This window comes from Benincasa hispida, unplaced genomic scaffold (genome assembly GCF_027475165.1).
Source record: "Benincasa hispida cultivar pf3 unplaced genomic scaffold, pf3_genome.v1.1 HicScf944, whole genome shotgun sequence".
In the NCBI taxonomy this organism is placed as follows: Eukaryota; Viridiplantae; Streptophyta; class Magnoliopsida; order Cucurbitales; family Cucurbitaceae; genus Benincasa; species Benincasa hispida.
Window position 1 is genome coordinate 32,501 of NW_028327091.1, and position 7,500 is coordinate 40,000.

The 7,500-nt window shown below is 44.5% G+C and overlaps 2 protein-coding genes and 1 pseudogene across 3 annotated transcripts in view; all 3 read right to left on the reverse strand.

The window, feature by feature from the left end:
- Positions 1-7,500, reverse strand: part of LOC150029750 (uncharacterized) — a 41,016-nt gene that overhangs the window by 2,240 nt on the left and 31,276 nt on the right. Inside the window, exon 1 of the mRNA XM_090310389.1 lies at positions 1-7,500. This exon is cut by the window's left edge and continues 2,240 nt beyond it; it is cut by the window's right edge and continues 31,276 nt beyond it. The gene's annotated coding sequence lies outside the window, so the exon portion shown is untranslated.
- LOC120087090 (cytochrome c biogenesis CcmF N-terminal-like mitochondrial protein 2) overlaps positions 1-7,500 on the reverse strand; it is a 16,480-nt gene that overhangs the window by 2,240 nt on the left and 6,740 nt on the right. Inside the window, 1 exon segment of the mRNA XM_039043970.2 lies at positions 1-7,500. This exon segment is cut by the window's left edge and continues 2,240 nt beyond it; it is cut by the window's right edge and continues 6,540 nt beyond it. The gene's annotated coding sequence lies outside the window, so the exon portion shown is untranslated.
- The window catches only part of LOC120087708 (NADH-ubiquinone oxidoreductase chain 5-like), a 13,713-nt pseudogene that overhangs the window by 2,240 nt on the left and 3,973 nt on the right, over positions 1-7,500 (reverse strand). Inside the window, exon 3 of the transcript XR_016527342.1 lies at positions 1-7,500. This exon is cut by the window's left edge and continues 2,240 nt beyond it; it is cut by the window's right edge and continues 2,498 nt beyond it. The product of XR_016527342.1 is annotated as an NADH-ubiquinone oxidoreductase chain 5-like (transcript).

Below are 7,500 nucleotides of genomic sequence, written 5' to 3' on the forward strand. Positions count from 1 at the left end.
AGTGCTAGCGCAGGATGATCAAAATGGTCAAGAAAAGCCAATATACTATGCTTGCTAGTAGAATTCTCAAAGAAGCTGAAGCGTTATACACTAAAGCAGAGAAAAATCGTTTAGCGCTTATATATTTATATGCAGCCAAAAAGTTAAGACATTATATGCTGGCGCACAAGATAAAGTAGGTTGTGGGGGCTAATCCGATAAGGTACTTGCTGTCAAGGCCAGCCCTATCGGGAAGGACAGCGCGCTGGTTGTTACAGCTGTCAGAATTTGACATAGAATGTTTCACTCCTTTTTTTGCGATAAAGGATGCGATAAAGGGGCAACTTTTTGCAGATCTACTGGCCCATCAAAAGACCCTATCGAGCTTTCTGAAGAAATTCCTGGTGATCTCGAACAGATTGCAACATTAGAAGATGGGCAATGGACCTTATACTTTGATGAATCATCCACAGCCAAGGAAGAAGGTGGTGTAGGAATCGTTTTTGAAATCATCAAAAGGAGAGTCCACATCTTTATCGTTTTCATTTTCGTTTCCATGCTCTAATAAGAGTTCATAATATGAGGCCTTAGCGATAGGGTTGTCTATCGCTAAAGAAATGAAGATCAAGAAGTTCAAAGTGGTTGGTGACTCAAATTTGGCGGTTCGACAGACAGATGGGACATTCGCACTGAAGGAGATTTCCCTAGCACCTTATCAGTTCCTTGTGCTGAAGCTGTGTTATGAAATTGATGTGGAATTAACCCATGTCAACAGGTCTACCAATCGACATGCTGATTCTTTGGCCACTGACGCTTCAAAGATCAAGTTCGAAGATGATGAAGCTGTCATTCATTAAGATCAGCAAGCGACGAACTCCAGCTCATGGAACTTTAACGATAAGCTATATGAAGATGTCATTAAAGAAGGAGATGTTCGACATGCTGTGATTCAAGAACTAAAGCAATCAGTGTCGTCAGTGCACATGGCCAGGAAAGACTTGAAATGCTTCACAAAATGTTGTGGCAATTTGGACTACAAGATGTCCGATGGGGTCTTAGCTCGGTGCCTTGGCGTTGAAGAAGCAGCAAAGAGACTTGAAGAAGTTCATGATAAGGTCTGTGGGACAACAACACCGGTAAACCTCTACAGAAGATTGCAAAGACAAGGTTACTATTGGCCCTAGCCTGATATGATATGGCTAGGGATGCAAAAGCTCGAGAAGAGGCTTGTCTAAAATGCACATGGATGCCCTCCTCTCGAGCAGAATGTGCATTTATCGATGTAGTGGATTGGAGACAGCCATATATCGAGTATCTGACAAAAGGAACCTTACCGGATGATAGATACGAAGCGAATAAGCTAAAGAAGATAGCCAACCTAAAGGTATATCGTTAATGATGGTAAGCTATTCAAAAGAGGCTTATCGGGAATTCTGTTGAGGTGTCTATCAGGTGATGAAGCGATGGGGATCATGCACCAATCACATGCTGGCATCTTGGCGAGCACCAAGGAGGGCGAAAGCTGTTTCAGTATTTGCTGCAATCAGAAAAAAAAGGGAAATCCCGGCGGGACCCTTGTTCGCCGTTACTGGAAGGTACTCGACTCCTTCTAGAAAAGTCAGGCCGATCGCCTTGGCTAAAAAAGAATGAATCTCAGTCAATGCGAGGGGTAGGGAGCGCCCGCCCTATCGAAAATGACGAGCGGCTCGACTGTCCGGCAAGCCGGTCGAGGGGGGTCCGTATCTCCCCAAATCACTGATTCAAAGCTTGAAAGCGATTTAGCTTAACACATGCAAGTCGAGCTGTGATTCACTAACAGACACGCGTCAAAACCAAATGACTCAGGGCATCCAATCGGCAGCGTTGGGAGACCTCACCTCCTGGGTCGACGTGTGGAGTTTGCTGGTGAAGTTCCTGGGTTGGTTTGGCCTGTCCCTGCGGGAACTCCGGCGGAAGTCTAAGGCTCTTCCCGGCTATCAGGGCAGTTAAAACCCCCTGCTCTGGTAGCTCCTCGGAACCCAAACCCTTCTTCAACTTGCCCCTATGACGTAAGGTTTGTGCTTTCTTGGTTTGCTAGTATAGTTAGTCTGTTGTTTGTTTATTTTCTTTTTTCAAATGATTGTTATAGTACGTGTGACCCGCCTGCTAGGGAAACTGGCTACTGGATTCGTGCCCAGCGCACCTTACCGTAAGTGGTCTTGGGAAGCTTCAGTTCTCTAGTTGGATTCTTATTCTTTCTTGTTTCTTTTATTACAACTTGGATACTGCTTTGGAGGCGCCCGGTTGATTGATCTCTGGAGTCTCCGCTTTCGCTCGGGTAGGCTCAAGATCAGTATACTTAAAAAAAGAAATTTGCTGTTGGGTGCTTTCTTTCTTTTCACTTTTCTATTCGCTTCTTTGGTTCCTCGCCTGCGGGATGCTCGTTGGTTCTACGGTTGCCCGTGACCGGTAAATCCTCCGACCCCCCAAGTATCCCGCAGCCCAACCATAACTCTAAAGGGTAAAACGTGAGTCCGCGGGCCTCATATATCGGTCAGGTGGGGTACCCCGATGGAGACACGAGGCTCAATTTAGCTGCCACCTACTCGCTAACAATGAAATGAGTAGACGGCTTTTTCATAAGTAACTCAGCGCATGTGTGTCAAGTAGTCCAGAGGGAAAACAAGATAAAAGGAAAGATCATGCAAGCAATGAGCCAACATAAAGAACCGCGCGTACGTACCAACCGGGGGAGATCCCTACGAGGTGATCCATATGTACCGTAATCGTCCTCTTTGCCTTACGGCCACGCCAGTTCGCCTGGCGGCTCACCTATAAATACCCTTATCGGGCTGTTCGTCGCTACGCTACTTTGCTCACCTATAAATACTCTTCGCCTATCTTATTAAGTCAAAAGTGGGCTTGGAAGCTGTGTCTGGACTGGCCTCCTATTATCCCGGTGCTAGCTCATTTCCCGATTGGATAAATCGAAATTGTTTGTTTCTCCAAAAAGAAAATCTAATAGCAGATGTTTGAGTTCCGAACTGGGTATTGGTGCTACTAGTAACTTGGGTAAATACCTGGGTGTCCCTCTTGTCCATGGTCGTATTACGAAAGCAACATACAAGTAGGTAGTCGATAAGGTTGCGGCAAGATTGTCGGTATTCTTTACTTCACTTCTGGTAAGGCTCATCGGTCTTCTCTTCTGGCATACTACTAGAAGAAAGTAGCTGCTCCCAACATTTCCCGGATACCACTTCCCATAGCAGCTGATCAAAGAACAGCCGATTTGATAACGGAGGCTTACCCCCTTTCTTGATAAAGCTGTGATGCTTCATTACACATCCCAGTGTCAGGGGGGATATAACTATGAATGCGGAATCCCTGATATTAAGAGATTTTCAGCTAGTGTAGCTGGCACTAACCTCTCACGCGTTGGGAATCCTGTTGATAGGTCTTGATCGAAGAGCCTTGACCTTTCTTCCAGGGCTTAGCAGAATCAATTATACAGCCAATGAGGGTCTCTATTATTTTCTTTCTTTTCAAAGGTTAGGCAAACAGCTTTTAGTCGTTGTTCTCAAGGAACCTTCACCCGAATTCCTTTCTGTATTGTAGTCGCTACGCAGCTAACAGCCCGAGGGCGAGGAACGAAGTAGCTCGACTGAAAGGAGAGGTTCGAAGACCGGAATAGGAATTTCTTGTTTCAAAAATTGACTTATCTTATATAGAGTCAGAAAATACGCAGCGATTGAACCCCCATCTGTCTTTGCTGCTTGACTGATGGAAAGCTTGACTTTCTTACTGTTGAACGACTCCGATTTGCAGATGTTTTCAGGAACCTAGGCCTAGTCCTTTTCTTTTGCTATTTCAAATGGGAGGTCTTATGAATCGATTGAAGAAGAAATTGACTTAGATAGAGATAGAGGCAAGGAAGCCTGGCTACTTTCTTTCGAGACATGGTTGAAGAAAATGCCCTGCCTCCAACATCGCTTATTCTGCCTTGCCTCTATCTCATAGTACGGAGTAGAAGATAGGGTGTTAGTTGTTTCATGGTTCCCAACGGGACGTAGCTAACCCTTCTAAGATAACCAAGTCTCAAGCTAAAAAAAGCGTATCCTAGCCCAAAAGCTCATGGGACAATCAATAATAAACAGTGACACCCAACCTGGAACAAGAACCAAAGCTGACAGCGAGAGGAGAGTGAAGTCACGAAGTGAGAGGAGCGAGTGACAAATCAGATTCTCTAGATCGAATTAAGGAAAAAACTTCGAACAAGAATAGCCTTCACTGCCAACCTTTCCTCTTTCTTTGCTGCATCTGATATTACCGCCCCGTGGGTCCTATTCCAAGTATCGAGCTCGGTAGCGAGCCTCTTGTCCTTATCCCTGTCTACTTCAAATGGCTTAGAGAAAGGTCCCTTTTTCGCATCTCGGAATTCCAAAAAAGTCATCGACACGGAAACAGAGCTTCAAGCAAGATGTCCAGTAAGAGATGCTGACAGCAAGCCAAGCTACTCATGCCAAGCAGCTAACTTCGAGACAACTAAGGGCAAACTTCGAGCTAGAACTAATGGATTAGCATCAATATCCGGGGGGATTTCTTTCCTATGCTTGCCGGCAAAACGGAGTTTTGCCTTCCACACGTGCCACTGAAAGCAGAATGACCTCTTCTCATTGCCTGCCCCTCCTTGAAAAAAGGTCCAAGCGAAGCTCATAGGTTGGAAAGCAAAAAGTCTCTCCTATAGCTGGACACTTGTCTACTTAAAATCCGTTCTATTCTAGATAACAGTTCTGGTTATCGGCTTTTGCGATCCAGAAAGGCACGCTTAAACGTATTTACAGGATCTTTAACCCTTTCCTGTGCTGTGGGCTGAGCCAGAACTCAAAAGATCCAAATCATTCCTTTAGCATGAAAGGATGTCTGTCGGCCGAAAGCGGAAGGAAGGCTGGGGGGTCCGGAGGCTTTGGGATTGCAATCTTGCTGCGCTACTTTAGCATGGATGGAAAAAAGTTTCCAACAAACCTTGCTTATGGGTCAATTGAATCCGGGAACACTACACTACATTCGCGGGAACACCTTCTGGGATGTACGTCCATCCTACCACACCTCCAACATTTGGAGATCGATACTCTCGATCAGAGACGTTCTGAAAAGGTATATCAGATCCATCATCGGGGATGGCTCGAATACTAACGTTTGGAGCGATATTAGAAGAGGGAAGCTTGATCGATCTATTCGGAGAGAGAGTGATCTACCTACGATTCTGGCTCATCCGAAACCCGAGACCAGTAGACGGAAAATGTGGTTTCCAGAGTATCATCCTAGAAAAAAATCGAATTTGAACAAGGTCGGGTCAAACTACCCTTCTTTTCCCTTTTTGGGAAAGAATATGATAGTAGTCCTCCAGGAAAGCATATAATAAAGAAAGCAGTAATATTCAAAAGCATCTGCCATAGAAAATCTTACCCTCAGGCTATCTCGTATCTAGAACCCTCCCAGGAAGAGAATTAGCCTTAAGAGGAAGAATTCTCTATAGCCCTAAAAAAAAGGGATGACTAATGGTCCGGAAAGCATAGAGGTATAGGAGAACAAAGTGCAAGCACCTTCTTTATTTTATTGCCAGATGGATTAAGTCAGATAACCTTATTTACACTAGGGGATGAAACCCCAACTTATTTTATATATGTGGTAAACCATTCCCCTAGCTGGCCTACGGAAGACTACTAGATGGCCTACCAATACATCTTCAAAAAAAGCACTTTTTTTTTCGGATCAAAAGGATATTCTTAAAGAAAGCCTTCCCCCTTACTAAATCAAATAGGGCTGAAATAGACAACAAGACAAAGCATTTTTATTAAACTGGCTGATACAGGTTAAGAGCATAAAGATATTAACAGCGGATATGCTACTAATAAGTAAGAACCCATCTGCGACAACATAAGTAATATATATGGTAAGACCTCCTCTTCCTCTTCCAATAAAAATCTTTCAATATATCGAAGTGCTTGTCTTAAAGAAGGAGAATGAGAATCTCTATTACTAGAACTCGAGCCAGCGTCGCCTGCAATTGAGGAAGAAATGAGGGGATCAGGCCCAGACCCCGGAGCTGGTGGAAGTTGCGGAGAAAAACCACTTCCTCCCCCTCTCCCTATCGGTCGAGCTACTTCGTTCCTTGCTATTCCGAGCCTTAGGTCAATCCCTTCTTGAGCAACCGATTCAATACCAGCTTCTTCGAGAACAGTAAGAAGAGTAACTGCTGATTAGTTAGCTGCCGACTCTTCCTCGTCAATTACATTGCCTTCTGTAAGAGCTATTGATCATGTCTGCTAGTCTTCTGTTTACAGGAAAGGAAGTTGAAACAGGCATGGTACGAGAGGAAAGCCTCACGGCCACAATTCCGCTAAGTGTCAAAGACCGTTGACAGCTACTGCTAGTCGCAAACCTTCTCTTCCGAAAGAACCTATTTGCCCACTGACTTTCAGCTCTGTAAAAGAACCCCTTCAACTATATGCAACCACTTCTTGAAGAACCTCTTCCTATTCATGCAACAACAGCACATTCTATGCCATCTTCCTTATATGATTAACCGCAGACAAGGCCTGTAATTCATCTGCAGCCCAGACCAGCTACTCCTGTAAGCAAGGTTCGCAAGATAGTTTGTCCATCCTTTTCTACATCTATCGCTGAACCAACTGACAAGATAGGCCGGCTGGAAAAGTTCCCCAACGCCCCCTGAGTGACCAGCTAAGTCAAACTCCAACATGTTTGGAGCTAACAGCCGTACTAGGAACCCTATCTTACTTAAATGTATATATATAACGTTTCGTTCGTGCACCTCACCCTATCGGTTCACTCATTCCTTTCGCTATCTTAATGGTATAGCATAGCCACCGCTTATTGTAATTTACACGTCTTCATCCCGGGTTCGTAAAGAGCAGTGACCGTAGATCTCAAATCTATTTCTCGGAAAAGCCTTCCTTACTTACTTTCATGGAAATGAGCTTCTTAAGCCTGTAAGGGATTTAGAAAGATCTCTTTTCATGCCTCTATACGCGAGTTACAGGGTATTCTCAATGTACGATAGGTCAATCCAAATGCGAAAATAGCCGTTTTTTAGAGCTGTTGGTCCCTTTCAAGCACAGTTGGTAAACCAACCTGCCACTTTGAAACCCTATTACGTGGATCCTCCATGGCACCATATGGAACTGCACTTGGGATCTATCTACATCCCTTTCCCATCTCCTCAGCACTAAAAGATTCTTTTCATAAGACCAAGTTCCTTGGTGAAGAACCCAACCCTTATTGACTCATCTTCACTGCTTAAGAAAAACTTGAAGTGCCACTAAACGGATAACTGTAAGGGACCTACAATCCCAAGCACTGGCCATAGAGTTTCTCAGGCAGCGTATATTGACTTCCTCCTTTGCCATCCATCACTTTCCCTATCAGACTTTTCGAGCCACTTCATCTATGCCCTCAGAGATGTCTTAATCCAGAATCTCAATGATGTCAGACTTCTCCTTGAGTGATGGATTTCAATCG